This window comes from Lissotriton helveticus, chromosome 8 (assembly GCF_964261635.1).
Source record: "Lissotriton helveticus chromosome 8, aLisHel1.1, whole genome shotgun sequence".
NCBI classification, from domain to species: Eukaryota; Metazoa; Chordata; class Amphibia; order Caudata; family Salamandridae; genus Lissotriton; species Lissotriton helveticus.
The window spans coordinates 600,850,199-600,866,653 of NC_136069.1; the positions used below are offsets into that span (position 1 = coordinate 600,850,199).

Here is a 16,455-nt window from a genome sequence, read left to right on the forward strand (position 1 = left end):
CCGGACACACAATTTAACCGCCCCCGCTATCAAGCAATGGAGGCGAACTTCAGGCATATGTTCTGGGACTGCCCATCCCTGCAACAATACTGGACCAAGATACACCAAACACTCCTCACACTGGTTAACCTGCCACACATTGATACATGGGAGGTCTGCGCAATGGGAACCTACAAAAGGAAAAAATCTGAAAAATTGCAACAGCGATATGCATCCCTCGCCCTGGTCCTTGCGAAGCGAGTTATCGCTATGCACTGGAGAGCCCCCTCGGGCCCCCCGGAAGCAGCCTGGAGAGGAGCGGTAGGCAAGTGGGGGACGGCAGAAGAGGATATTCTGTGGGAAGAAGAAGTGAAGGGTGCACGCAAACATCCCATCTGCCTAGAATGGGCACAGCTGCTCATCCAATTTAAACAAGAGACAACACTAGATGATACATCTAGGCCATCCCCACCTCAATCCCGCGGTTCCTCACAGCACCCCAACACACCTAGTCAGATGATGAGAAACTAAGCTCCCTGACAAACCGGACGTGACATGCCGAGCGCCTACCCCTCATGGGGACATTGCCCGCTACCCCCAACAGAATGCTGTTATATACCTAGTGTAACTTCTAGTTCTCCTGAATTACTTTTTGTATGGACCTTATGGACAGAAACCTGAAGGTTAGCTTTGAAACCTTAGGGTCAAGATCATGATTTGTGATCTGATACACATCTCTAAAACTAGGTTTCCATTAGTAGTGACTGTATGGAAGCTTCTAATAAAACATGTAATTAGCAAGTTTATAAATACCAAGTGTATGCCTAAATTCACTACAAACCTGCTGAGTCTTTAGCAAAACTGCTTGTTCATCCCAGGGCTCCACCTAAAGTATGATCTGTTATGTAGGAATCGAATGAGGGAGACCACAATCCTAGGAGGTAAGTATGATAATGATAACCATTTTTAAGAGATGATTGATCTTCCTAAACTTTCAGATATGATTAGTTATCTTTAATACAAATGTATTTTGCTTGCACAACTAGATGATTTTGGATTTCTCAGCATGTGATCAGCCAAAATGTTGGGGCATATTTTGACCATGTTTTGTAAACAAAATATGATGACATTTTCAAGAGGGAAATTAACATATACAGAGTAAAGATACCTGTACCCATCCGCTGGCATGACTGTTCGTCAGCCTGGTCTAGACTTCAGCGGTATGACTGACGAATCTCTGTCAAAACTCTACCGTCTCCATCGCTCTCATTGTACTCTGTCAGCAGAGTATTGCTGTAAAGCTGCAGAAGGAGGCTTTGCAGACATGACTCTGCTCAGCCAATTGTGACTTTGCTTTCTGTCTGTGTCTTCATAGTGGTTAACCCTCCATACCTGAGCTGGTGGTATTGAAAGTATAAAAGGCTCAAGCACAGCCCCCGTACCTTATCTACTCAATCAAGGAAGACCTGATTCTGCAAGGCTTTGGCTGTCTGCTGCTCGATTTTGATAATGAGACAAGACAACCAACACAGAATAGAAGGTAAAAAAAACTGTTGCATCGCATCGGAGCTGACTCCTCTTTTCAAAATGAATGTTTTTGCCTTTAAATGTTTATTTTCTTAAAGAAGCATACCATATCTACATGTTAGCCTCTCTTAGGGGCTTATTACGATGTCTGGGGTCCGACACAGATGGCTCGTCGGTGTCGGACCCACCAATATCTGCCCTGGTGGTCCGCCAGCCGCATTACGATGTGGCGGGCAGAGGCATCGGGCAGAGGAACTGTCCGACATGCTTCTGACGGGCTCAAGGAAGCCGTCATTTTGGGCACAGCCATAGGGATTACAATATATTTTTCTGCCTGCCCTTTCATGGCGGTTCACCCACCATGAAAAGGCAGGTGGAAAGTGACTTTGGGGGGCCCCTAGCAGGGCCCCCTTCGCCCTGGCTCTCCGCTATGAGGCATGGGGGCACCAAACCATCCCTGCACCATGCTTCAGGCACCGCATGGTGCTGCCACACAGTGCACGGCAGCCAGACCACCGACTTCTAGCCGGGCGGTCCTGCTTCCGCCGCGGTGCCGGTCGGATGAGAGTCCGACTGGCATCGTAAAAGGCCCCTAATCTCTGTTCTTCATAAATGCCTCATGAAAATGCTAATGTTGATTGTTAACTTATACATTTGTCCATTGGTACCTTTTTACATAAATGTTGTATTTACTAATTTTCAAGAATGTGTAGTATAACGATGCTTTACTGTTGCCATTTCATCAATCTCGAAAAAAAAGGTCTATTTTAAAAAGTTAAAAAGATTAAATGCCTTTTAACATGGCATTCTAAAAACTATAAGTACAAAAATAAATATTTTTTCTACATTATTGCTGACACAAACTTTAAAAAAAAATAAGAATCTTATCAGACGTTTATTAGTTTTTGTGTCACTTTCTATTGCCCAAAACATAAAGCACCAATGATAATCAAGGGTTGTGTTACTTCAGGCCCAAATACAAATTTTCGTCTGACTGCAATGGAGCTCTGCTCCGATACACTTACAAACAAGGCTCGGTCGATATTTCTACCTTTGCACTTTGTCTTTCAAATGGAGCATGGAAGCCTTAGCGGTTACAAGTAGCAGGCTGTGTCCAGATAAGGCTCCATGAGCTGGGCTAACTTTTTGAGATGTCCTGCGCAAATACATTTGGTGCTGAGAAGGACCAAGCAAAGAACTACTACAATCTGTGGGGCATATTATCAAGAACGGCGTTATGAATTATCGCCGGTTTAGCGGCAGAAAACTGCAGCTAAAGCGACGATAACAGGCTTGATTATATGCCCTGGAAAATTCCAATAGAAGTCCATGTTCTGGTGTGAACATGGACTTCTATTGGAATTCTCCAGGGCATATTATCAAGCCCATAATCGCGGCTTAAGTGGCAGTTTTCTCTCGCTAAACCGGCGATAATTTTAACGCCGTCCTTGATACTATGCCCCTTTATTCGGTCTGTGAGGCACCCTTGCTGGCCTCATCTTGCAGATTTCTCCCAGTCAGAGTTCAGAGTCAATACTTAATTTAAGTACGCAATCATTTTTGGTGTTTCTCTATTTTTTCAAAAATATAGACCCTTCTTCTTCCTAAGCTTAGCATGGCTTCAAGGACAACAGCTCAGACCTACCACTTGCTCCAGCAGTGCACATTTGCATGGCCCACCGTTTTTCATTTTTTGTATTTTGGTTAAAATTGTATAAACCAGCTTGAGGATTATGTGTGTGCAGACACACACAGGAGGGCTGGGACCATTGCTAAGTCCAGCAACTCATTCTCCTGACTTCCAGTGGCATTTTCTCCTGTTTTTCATGTATCTATTGCAGATATATTAAAAAAATTTAATAAATAGGTAACACATTGGATGTATTGGTGCATTTAGAATTCATCTTATTTAATTGTCTTCACAATATACTGTGTGCAAAAGTATCACATCTATACTTTAAATATTTTTCATTCACATGACCACACAGCTGTCTTTGTAAAAAGTCCACATTTGTAAAGCGCACAATCACCCGTAAGGGTCTCTAGGCGCTGGGGGGCCGTCGGGAAGATTAAGCGAGCTATTGCCCAGAGTCACATGGTGCTGGGCTACCCTGCCGCCGGAGCCGGGGATCGAACCGTGGTCCCCAGATTCCAGCGTCAGTCGCCCTGGCCGCGGCGCCACACCTCTTCCACAAGTTGAGTCATTTCGGAGGTTTCTCTATCGCACTGTAAAGCCATATGTAGAACCTGAATGTTTTTTCAATTGCTAAAGTTCTGAAAAATGCATAAATCACTCAAAAGTATGTTACAAAATGGGCTGTGAACTATATTAATGTGTGTCAAAAATGTTTTAAAGTCCACATAATACTCACATTACTTATGTTTCACCTTTGTAAGAATTTTGGTTTCTGGGTGAGAGGGTGAAACCCTAGTTATGCAAGCAACCATGGTCCTTGTCAGGGTGAAACCACAAACCCCAAATTAACATGGGCTTAACCCTCTGGCAACTTGGCACAAAAGCAGTCATGCTTAACTTGGAGGCAATGTGTAAAGTATTTATGCAGCACTTCAAACAGTAACAAAGGGAAAACACAACACAAGAAAAATCCCACATCAATTTAGAAACATTGAGGAAGATGTAATACATGATTAAAAACCAAAATGATGAAAATTCAATCAGTAGTACCAGAGATATGTAATTTTAAGGATTTAAGTGAAAATAGTGCCAAAAAGCACAAAACACCAACTATAGGTATCTGGTCGAGCCAAAATGGGACAAAGTCACAAGTTCAGACCCACCGCGATGGAGCACATACCAGATACAGTGACCCAGTTAGGCAGCTGTACAAGAGTACCTTAAATACTGTTTGTGGAGTAATGCCGAATTCCGTGAGGAGGATTGTTCTCATGAGGGGCTTGCAATGCGAAGTCCTGCATCGAGATGGGTTGCGCAGCGGCTGTATCTAAAGAAGCTGCGGGGCTTGTGAAGCGGAGTCCTGCTTTGTTGTAGAGGATGCCGGCAACAAGGGGCTTGCGATGTTAAGACCTGCTTCGAGGATGTATTGCACTGCAGAACTTTCTGGAAAGCTGTGAGCGGTAATGTGAAGTGCTGCACCAAGGGAAAACCATGCAGCGGTCCTGATGTGGTGTTTGGTGAGGCAATGCATCATGCAGCAGCTCCGATGCAGCATTTCTGGTCAGCAATGTGTCGCTCTGAGGCCTTGATAGGTTGGTTCAGCTGTGACCACAGTTGAGGCTGGTAGAGCACCTTCAGGTCCACTTCCAAGGGTCCAGGACTGGGGTGGCACCACTTGGGAGGGTAGGATGCATAGCTGGCCGAGTCCAGGTGCTGGGCAGATGGAGGAAGCCTGTTCTGTCCCTTAGGCTTCTGTTTAGGAGGCCAGCACACTAGCCCTTGGTGTCACTCCAGTGTTCCTCGGTTCAAGATGCAAGTCCAGTCCTTCACTCAGGCAGGAGGGCAGCAGGGCAGCAGAGTGGGAGTCCGTATTTCTGCATTGCAGCACAAGATTCATTCATCTGAGTTTTCTACAGGTCCATATGTTTACTCAAGAGTTAGGGTCTGAGGCTGATTATTTATACCTGATGCCCACTTTGAATTAGGAGACGCTGCTAGAGGGTTCCACCCCCTAGAGATGCTTGAAATTTCCTGTCTCCCTGCCCTGGCCCCAGATTGTTTGGGGTCACATTAGACTAGTGCCAAACCCTTTGTGAGAGACCGCAGGCAGGGCCTTTCTGATTTGAAAGCGTGGTAGGTGACAGCTCTTCCCCCTCGTTAACTCACAGTGGGCCATCGGCCTGCACCTAGCTTCTCTTTGTCTCACTGTCTGAGAGCAATACTCAAAGACCAACTCCCAACTACACCTAGTCATGTAAGCCAGGATAAAGGCAGCAGACACCAAATGGCTAAGACAAGACAATGCCAACTTCCTAAAGTGATATTTTTAGAATTGTAACTAAAAATTTGACTTTACTATTAGAGAAGGTTCTTATTTAAAATTCTTTAGATACCATACTTGACCAGTCTACCTGCTCCCAATCGAAAGTTATCACCTATTATATGTGAAAAGGTAACCCAGTGTTATTCTATGGGTGAGGTAGGCCATGTAGTAGTGAAAAACAAACTTAGGGGCATATTAGCAAGAACCTCGTTAAAATTATCGCGGTTTTAGTGGCAAGAAACTGCAGCTAAAACAGCAATAATGGGATTGCTAATATGCGTTATAGAATTCCAATAGAAGCCCAGGTTAGATGTCCTGCACATCTAACCTGGGCTTCTATTGAAATTCTATAACGCATATTAGCAAGGCCAATATCGCCGTTTAAGCGTCAGTTTCCTGCCACAAAAATGGTGATAATTTTAACGAGGTTCTTGCTAATATGCCCCTTAGTTTTTCACTACCAGGATATGTAAAACTTAAAAGTACAAGTCTCACTTTTTAAATACACTGTACACTGACCTCTGGGCTGTGTAGAGCCTACCTTATGGATGACTTATATCTATTAAAAGGAAGGTTTGAGCCATATATGTAATTTTGATTACCTTTGAAATCCCATAGATTCACACATGGTTATTTAGGATGACATTTGTCAAATGTTAAGTTTCACTATAGTCAAAGGCACTATGTCAACATATGTTTTTAAGAACAGCACATAGATGTACTAACTGTTAAAACTGTTTTGTCACCATGTTTTAAATATACTCATGTATACTTTCTATCTTACATTTAGAGGTTTTCAGTACATATAGTATGCTGGGTAGATATCTGTCTGTCACTGTTCTCACTCTTCAATATCCTAATCCAATGAAGTTTCGCCTTCTAGATAGTCACTTCAATTTACCTTTCAAACATGCCTTCCCAACTGTATCTTTCTCTTTGTTATCAACACATATGACATTTACTGTATTAGACCATATACACATTCAATGTGCATTTGCTTACTCTCAGAGTTTTCATTTCTTGAACATTAGTCAACCATTTATGTAAAAAATATATTATCATAATTGTATAATTGAAAGAACAACCAATGGTCAAATAAATAAATTGTAAAATTTAGTAAGGGGACCCAAAAAAGGTCCGAAAGAAAGATATTCTTCCATTCAGGGTTCCAAAACAAAGGTTGTCCAAGAAATTTGTAAGAGTCCTATCACAGTCGATATTGCTCAGCTTTTGAATCTCTGCTTGCCTCCCAACCCGCGCATAATCCTCCTCATAAAGGTGCTGTTGTTGCTTCTAGAGCAAATGGAATCAAGGCAACGTAATGTGTCAAAGTGGAGAGGCTCAACATTTTCAGAGGTTTAGGGATTGCCAGGGATTCATGGAAGGTAGGTGCATTAAGAGTTTGGGTTGAAAGTTGTTGTTTGGAGAGTGATGCTGAACTGAAGTTTACTGGTTGAATTGGGTGGGTATTGGTGCTTGGATGAGGGCATGGGTCAGAGTGTAGGGCTGCAACCAGGGGTGGTGGTGGTTTTGGGTGGGTGTTGGTGCTTGGTTGAGGGTGTGGGTTTGGGTGTGGTGTTGGGGTCAAGGTGGGTGGTGGTTGAGGGTGGGTGGTGTTGTTTGGGTGATTGTGTGGCTTTGATAGAGGTGCTGGGTTCAGAGATGGTCGTGTTATGGATAGGTGATGCATGTGGTGCTGGTCAGGGGTGGTGGTTGTTTTGGGTGGGTGTTGGTTCTTGGGTGAGAGTATGGTTTGGGTGTGTTTTGCAAGGATCTGGGTTGGTGGTTTTGGGTGGGTGGTGGTTCTTGGACGAGGGTGTGGCTTTTTGTCAGGGGCCCAGGTGTTGCCCATTCACTCCACTGCCTTGTACTGCTAATCTAGGTAATACTGTGGAATGTATCAAAGCCCTCTGCATTGTGATCTGTGGACTAAACTATATTATGATACCACTGTAACAATGAGAGGGGACTGTGATCCGTAATGTTTGAACTGTATAAATGCAATGATACCGCTGTACCAATGAGACTTGTCTCACTCTCAACACCTAGCACTGTACCATGTAAAGTATGTTCCATTTATATTGTCATGATCTTAGGTTATATCAAGCCACAATCTTAGCCCCCAGCAGAAGAACCTTGGTTTCTGGTATTTTTGTGAACAGTGTTTCTACTGCTCCCTGTTCACTACCACAAGATTTGCCGAATACCACAAGATTACAGCATATCCTGCATTCCAATTGCAGCCCAGGCATTCTCCTCTCGACATCAGGAACTCAGGACTTCTGGTTGCAGCCCCTCATTTCCTGCAGCATCTCTCCTTCAGCTCACATGGTGACAAAAAACAGGCAGCATTTCAGAAAGCGCTCACCAATGCTCAAAGAACATTGAGAGCAAGGTAAAATCTGCATTAGGATGACTCTGATTTATACATAAGAAGGTATTATAAGACAAGGAACGCTTTACAAATTATCGACATTGATGTTTGAAGAAACATTCAACAATGGTTCACCATAGGTGTGAATACGATAATCAGTAACAGTGAACAGTGACTCTCGGCAATTCATCATGGCAGTCACTTTTTAGAATGTGTGCACAGCAGATGTAAATAAAACATCCACTTATGAGACTGATGTATAATCAACTATACTATGTTACTTGTAACTGGGTTCTATGGCTGTTGGTTTTAACTGGTAGATATAGCAGTGTACCTGATGTAATTGTCCCATATGTTTTCTCATAGACCACAAACCATTGAAGCTCTTCACAATTAGAAGAATACGGAGAAGTTATCTACTCTTATTGTGTAGCCTTCCAGTTGATTGCAGGTATACCTTGGTGAAATAACATAACACAGTGGGTGGGGGGTAACACCAATATTGAACACTTGAATACCCAACTAACTGACTCATCTTCCCATAGGTCAACAGAAGGAAAGACAAGAGAGGGAAAACTACATCCTGATGGCCCTCCTCCCCGAGCTTTATTTGTAATTCCAGGAGTTAATCATTAATCCTCGAAGAACAGTTAGGGCACTAGGCGGTGGGTCCCTATCGCCTCTGCAATACTGCAGTGAAAGTCGTCAGGTAAGGATTTCTGTCACTAATCTGACACTTTGGTAGAAATGCTGGGCTCAGGGTTGGTGGATATTTTGTGTGGGTATTGGTGCTTGGTTTTGGATGTGGTGTTATGACTTTGGGTGGTGATTGTTTGGGGTGGGTGGTGGTGCTTGGGTGAGGTGAGGGTGTTGATGTTACTGATGATGGGGAACAAAGAAGTAGATGATACTACAATGTTGTCTGTTCCATCAGCACATGGGGCTGGCATGATATGGAGGCCTCTGTGTCTGATGAGATACTTACTGGCCTCCTGGCCAGCCCTACCCCTCAGGCGTGCTTCCACCATCAAACTCCCAGTGGCTGTCCTCTCCCCCAGATCCTTGACTAATGTCTCCTTCTCTAGATCCAGAGGTGGATGAAAGAAAAACAATTAATTGCAGTATGCACAGTGAATATGTTTCCTAATTCGTAAATTTATTTTCGTTCATCAGGAACAGCAGACTAAACTGCAACTACATTAAAATTTGAACATACTTTATTATTATTTTTATGGCCTGAATTTAAATTTAAAACCAAAGGGGATGATGGACAGAGTGTTGAACATTGCAAGCACTCACCCGAGTCAACTCATCTGGGTTTAATCCATCATAATTCTTTAGCTCATTCCGCCACCCCAGTTCAGACATGGCCATTTGAAAATCAGTCTGACCCTGTGCCTCATGGGAACAGTCCAGCCCGAACTGCCAAACCATGTCTTCCCTGGACCGGAAACAAGCATCCATGGACCGAATTTGGCAGACAGAATACTCTGTCAACACATGCCTGATATCCCCTCCGCCATGTTACAAGTGTCATAGGATATCATGCACTTGTAATATTGTGGCCAGGATATGTTTCACATTGTGATAGTGCATTGTGTGTCCCAAATTCAGAATCAGTAACATAGTAATCTCTGTACTATAGAAAATACAATAAGACATATTTCTTTGATCTATAATAACTGACAAAGCTTCTTGGAGTTTGGATCAGGTTTCGGCCCACCCATTTCCTTCATACGGAATTCTGAATGTTTTTACTTAATTGTTTTCTGATCTTTTATGTATACACACATTGTCTGACAGTTGACATCAGAGTCTTTACTTGGAATCTGCATAAATGATTAATGACACAGGTCATAATAGTTTAACTTACTAAAGTGATGTGCTCCCCAATAACCTATGTAGGAAAAAGGTCAAAGCTCGATAATATACATTTTATATAGCACACACAAATCACATATCATAATGAAAAGTTAACATGGTTGAAAAAAAGTTAGAACTCCAAATTTTCAAAAGTCGAGATCTTTGGAAGTGAGGTATCAGTCTGAGAAAGTAACCTGTTAATTGAACCTGAAAAAAACAATAAGTGACATAGATATTTATTAATCCAAATCATACACTTACTGCTCCATGGCCTTCAGCTCCCCATTCAGCTTTGGGTAGGTCACAACAAGTATACGGAGTATCATGGGGTGAAAGGACCCCATCCCCACTCCTTTTTCCAGGAGGACTTTCTGAGCCGGACCTTTGCTGTTATTCTGGTCCAGTGTCGGAGGTACTCCCACAGCTTTCGGCAGTGCAAGCTTCAGGGCAAGTGTGGCACCTACAGACTCCCAGTTGCCCACAATTGCCAGGCAATTCCCAGCCAAATCTTTGATTTTGTTGATGAGGTCTAGCTGGGGCAGAGGGTGGCATAAAAACATTGAAAAACAACATCAGTCTCCATACATATTAAATCTTATTCATCTAAAACAATTGTGAACAAATACTTGTTCAAAGATTGAACTGTAGACCTAAACATACTTTCAAGGCTCATACAATCCCAAACCATAAATATAGCATGGAAATGAAGTTTTAGAACAGTGCCCTGTAATTCTAAAGGAAAGTGAACAAAAGGTAACATTTCTGTCTCACACTCGAACCATAGATTGTTAAACTAGCTTGAAAAGTTGCACTACTCTTTTCATGTTAATAAACAAGAATGTTTCAAATAATTTTGCAGCTGGTGGGTTTTGTTGATATCTGATGTCTCAGATTCAGGATGTCTATGTTTTACAATATTTCAACCTTACTTTTTGTAGCATCTTTGTGTTTTCGTACAGAAAGAATACATGTTTGCTTACTAAGAACGCAAGGCAGCAAACATATAATCACATTTGCCATTACAGATGGAAAAATGTGATGCCCAAAACCTGTGAAGGTTAAAAACAAAGAGATTAATTTTAGAGTAGTCAGAACATTTGTTTCTAGCTTTTTCCAAATGATGTTATGTGTCCTGTCTTCTTTTAAAAACCCTAATTATTTTTTGGCAACAGACATAATTGAAAAATAATGAAGTCACTTTGTGATATGCTCTTACATTGTATAACATCTCTAACACCCCCAATTGTTTTTTTGAAGCTGTTTTCTTATTAATGCATCATAAAGAGACTATTTTAAAATGTTGTGAATCATACACTTTATGCAGCACATGTACATGTCTTACAAATTTTTAGAATGACAAACATAATTGGATTCTCAAATCAACTTTGAACACTATTATTAATGCATACATTGTCGAGCCTTACAATATATTTTGCTCTGTATTGGCGCCACTTTGACTTTTCTTTTAAGCTTAACCATAATTTTCTCCAATCACAATTACGTTACCCTTTTGTCATAAACAATTCTCCGCACTGTGTGCATACTCTCAACCAGCCAGTTAAAGCCTAAGTGGGCAACACTGTCAGGTATCAATTGAACATTACGGCTTTCAATTAATCATTTCCATGATGCTCAATTTGCATCCATCAATCTTAAAAAATGGGGTCAAAAGGATAACAATGATTAAATGCATGATTTCATAATATTTTTTATGCTAGCAGTAATTATCTTTATTTTATTTATGATACCATCTCGTCATATCCCAATTTCAGCACTACGGGGCATACTTATGAGTCCCAGAGCGTCGCTCTTGCACCACACAGCATGGTTCGAAAGTCACGCAACTCAAAATGAGATTTATGAAGCCACGCAAGGCCACCTTGCGTGAACCTGCGTGTCTTCACAAACCTCAAGGAATGTATACAGCGCAAATCACCACAATGCATTGCTCTGCTCCAGGAAGGAGTTTCCATGGCTATTTCGTTGTTTTTCCCATGCAACAGTCATTGTTTATGAGGCATTCCCATATTTAGAACAAGAACAGGTAGACCTGGGAATGCGCTAAAAAGATACGCCACCACTGTAGAGGTGTAATGAGGAGAAATATCTTTGTTAGATATTTAATATCCAGAAGGGTGGGCAAAATACTAACAAGAGATTTGGAAATTTTGAAAAGTGAAGAGATAATCAAAGCACACATAGGTGAAAGACCAAGTATTTCATATCGCAGGAGTACAAATATCAAAGTCATAGTGCTTCAAAGTCATTTTCAGTCAAGAATGCAAAACTTATGGCTAGGCAAATAACGTAATTGCTTTTTTTCTATGTTACATCTGCAAAACATGCAAATATAGTCTAAGAAGAACATCTTATGATATCCTGTTTCGGAAAAAAACATATGAAATCATGAAATATATCTCATGCAAGGCAGATCATGTTTTATACTGCACAGAATGTACCTGCCACAGGAGATACATTGGCAGTATGATCATCCAAGTAAAAAAAAAATTCATTCTAGAACACATGAGGGCTATTAATAACAATGACTTTAAGTACCCAGTTGCACATCATTTTCAGGAGAAACTTGGGGGAGATTGAACACTCATGAGATATTATGGCCTGGATAGGGTTAGGGAACATCAGAGACAGGGTGATCAATGATTGGAGCTTGAATACATTATACATTTGGAAGCTATAGACCCAGGGGGCCTTAACATGAGTGAGGATCTGGTGGTACATTTGGAAGTAAAGAACAGTGACATTTGGTTGGTGTTCTCTTTCTTTTGAGTCTCCAAGTCACTGGAGAAAAGAGTTTATCTAGTGATGTGTTCTTTGTCTACTTTCTTGCTTGGTGAATCCCCCTGGGAAAAGGGGATGGTTATGATCAGTTGTGATTTTTCAAGCAATTGCCCACTATGGCATCAATTGTTTGGATAGGGATCTGCAAATAGGGGTATGTTTACAAACAAAATCATGCAGCGCAGCAAGTCACTTCACTTCAGAAAGCTTTATTTAGACATTGATGTCATCAAAGCACATACAACAAGGCATAAATCTTATATGGGAAACTGTAGCAATATGTACAAGTGAGCCAACCATTAGACATTTCATCCAAAGAAGGGATCACGTCATTATTACCTCCTTGAATCACATAACATACTCTGATTACAGTGATAGCTGTAACGTGTGATATATTAAGTAGCAGCACACAAAGTTTAAGAACCACAGAATGAGCCATACAACCGAGAATTAATAATTAATAGAAACCTAATAAAAGTATTGAGCTATAAAATCAGGCGTGTAATAAAACTCATTCTTAGATGAATGTGATAAAAAGTTAAAATATTATTAGCACAGTGTAAAATGCAACTACTAAAAATTTCATATAATGAGATTCAATTGATGATACCCTTTAAGATCTGATTATTCAGCAACAGGGGCAAAAACAGTTAGCAAAGGTGCATAATTATTCTATGTTAATACACTTTTTAATGTAATGCACCAAACCCACTTTAAAAATGTGGCTAGGGGAACAGCATAACAAAGCAAGGGGTCAGTCATTAAGATTCTTAGCGCTCCGCTGCTTTGCCTGGTGCCCAAGTTCTTACATAAAGGTACTAGCCAGGTCTTTCGTGGGATGGCATAGGCAGGACATACAAAGAGAACATGGGTACAGGTCTCTGTTTGTTCAACACAATGACGTACTCTTGTTATCTCCCAAATCTGACCACTTGGAAGTAAAGGATTTTAGCGGCAAAGAGCCAACTCTAAATTGAAAATAGAGTTTCCGGTCTAGGGGTTTGGATATAGTATCCCAGTATGGATCATGGTGGAGGCGAGGTTTTGCGAACAGAAACCCCCCAGTCAGCATCGTGCTGTCGCTCAGCCTGCTGGTGTTTTGTCCCACCATGTCCCAGTATTTACTCTTTAGTACAGCTTTAGACACAGACTGTAAATTGCTTGGATTCTCCTATAATTTATTCAAACCCATTGAGGCCAGTGCCCTCTTGATATCGTTCAGCCACCTTATCTTATGGTTGCGATAAGCAGCTATGACATCCCTGAGTCTGCTAGCGAAGGTAGTTAGCTAAGGTGTGACCCAGATTCTGCGCCAATATAGGATGGGACGAAGCCTTACTATATCTACTAAGGGATGCCTTCCCATATCACTAAGCTATGGGAGTGAGGGAGTACTCTTAGGAAGACTAGAAATTGCGCGAAATAACTATTTTCAGCCCTAGTCAGCTCTGTAAGATTTCCGTACCCCCATATTTCTGAGCCATGCAGAACTAAGCTAATTACCTTTGCACTGTATATCTGTATTACTGGGCTGACTGGTTTGGTCAGGGACAGCCTAAATTGTTTGCTTAAGGCACCGGCTAGCTGTCTATATTTTAATGCCATTATTTTCAGTATAGATTCTCCATTTTATCCTTTTCTCCATGGTGACACCTAGATACATAAATGCATCTACTTCCTCTAGTGCCACGCCCTCCATGGTAACTTTCTCCATGAATGATCGATGTTTGTTAAATCATAAGTTTTGTTTTATCTGCATAGATCTTAAGCCCTCTAAGTGTGCAGAATTCTTCAAACAGGCCCAGTGCACGCTGCAGTCTGCAGGGGCTCTTGGAAATGTTAAGGCTATTGTCCGCAAACATAAGCATTTGGACCTTGAAGCCAGCAAGGGATGGGGCATCAGTGGGTGTTGAGGCTAAAAATTTTGCAGCTTCATTAATAAAAAGGGAGAACAATGTGAGTGCTAGAACGCACCAATGACGCACTCCCTTATCAACCCAGAATAGGTCCGTAATTTCCTCCTGGGCACCCCAACGTATATGTGCAAATGTTGCTCTCGTGAAGGCGCACTAAAAAAGTTAACAAATTAGCGGCATACCTAGATCCCGTAACACCTCCCACAGTTTGCCACGAAATACTAGATCAAAAGCTGATTTAAAATCAACAAAAACTGTGTATATGCTGCCTTCCCCAATCACCACTGTCCGCCAATATATCAAAATAAATCGAAAAACTTGATTCACAGTACTAATATGGGCCCGAAAGCCAGCCTGCTGAAGAGTTAAGATGCTATTGTCATCAATCAATTCCTGGACCTTACCCAGAATAAGGTGTGCCACCATCGTCTGAATCAAGTCAATGAGGCTAATGGGCTGGTAATTCACAGGCTGGGATCTATCGCCCTTCTTGTATACCGGAATAATCTTGGCTCCCTTCCACGAATCAGGAATGGGGCTCCTTGGGCCAGACCATTTGCAAACAGTGTAATGTACCAGGTCCACCTTTCCCTATCATGTAGAAAAATATCTGCGGGAATACTGTCAATACTCAGAGTTCTACCCCCCATGATTGCATTATGGGCAACCATAACTTCAGAGGATTCAAATGCCAGATTTGAAGTCTGACTGGGTTTGCTCGATGGAGGTTCAGAGATCCCTGCATCATACTCCGAGTACTGTTGAGAAAAATGTTTTACCCAGTGATCAGGGGTTACATGATTTTCCAGTCGTGGAGGTTTTGCCACACTTTACAAGGGCCCAGAAGTGTTGATGATTACTTCTTGTGCATGCTAACCTCAATTCTTGCCACCTTTGCTCGTCCCATTCTCTTTTAGCTTTGCTCTGCGCGGTTCTGTAAGCATGCCTAGCTTCCCTAATAGAATCTAAGTTGTGTGTTCTAATAGCTACCCCTGGAGATTTACAGGCTTTACTGCATTCTTTATTATACCAGGTTTGCCTCTTTTGTTTGATAGAACCTTTGCTTCTGTAGGGTTTCTGGAAATGGGTCCGCACTTTATCAAAAAGTGAGGCATGGATGGTGGTAATTAGGCCTATTGGTTGATCGATATCACGAAGGCCCTCTAGCACAATGATCGCCGCCTCAACATCTCTGCTGATAGTTGACAATGCCTCTGGGTCACCAATTATGTTGGACCATTTGAGTCTCCTCATGTCATTACTGATCATTAGGTCTCTAGTGGTCACGCAACTAACTGGACGGACAGGAACATCTGAAGGCAAAAGGGTGAGAATTGCAGAGAGTGGATTATGATCACTCTCATCCCTTTCTAAAATGGCCATATCGATTAGGGTATGCCACAGAGGTAGCGGGGAGGTAATCAATACGGCTAGTATCGAACCCGTTATTAAATGTGTTAGTCCCTCTTCTGTCAGATTTGGTTCTACTATCTCTTTAACACTTGGATGCTAATGACAAGGGTAACTCGTCATGGAGTTTCCATTGATTTCAATGGAAATTACATGAAGAGGGTGCAAAGCCCTTAGCATCCAAGTGGTTAAGCACAGTGCCTTCAATTGGATTCCTGCTTAAGTCCAATGTTTGATTGGATCAATCTACAATTTAGGAATGCCCCAGGCAGCGTCCTTGTCCTCTGCATGGTCGTTATCATCCCTGTCCATTGGCTCAAAGGTAGAGTTAAAATCACCTGCTATAATAACCAAGGATTCACCTGATCTTCCACCCTGGAGCTCATCTAAGGCCTCTACAGTAGTAGATTTCCTCCCTCCTCTAGCCCCTCTTGCATATACATTATAAATGTCAAGGATGCTAGATGAGCTACACGTCAATTGGGTGGCAAGAATGTCAGGGCTACTTGATGAAAGCTCCCGGACAGAGAGGCACATACCTTGGCGAATCCATGTCGTTAGACCCCCTGAGGGGTGCCCCTTACGTCCAGTTACAGCAGGAGCATAAAAATTAAGATAGCCTGTGCAG

General features: G+C 42.0%; 1 long non-coding RNA gene across 1 annotated transcript; it reads left to right on the top strand.

Moving 5' to 3' along the window:
• The first annotated feature begins 1,360 nt into the window (after window positions 1–1,360).
• Window positions 1,361–8,491, top strand: LOC144771720 (uncharacterized). Its single transcript, XR_013599445.1, has 3 exons — window positions 1,361–1,519; window positions 8,206–8,290; window positions 8,385–8,491. It is a non-coding gene; the product is annotated as an uncharacterized LOC144771720 (long non-coding RNA).
• Window positions 8,492–16,455: the final 7,964 nt, after the last annotated feature.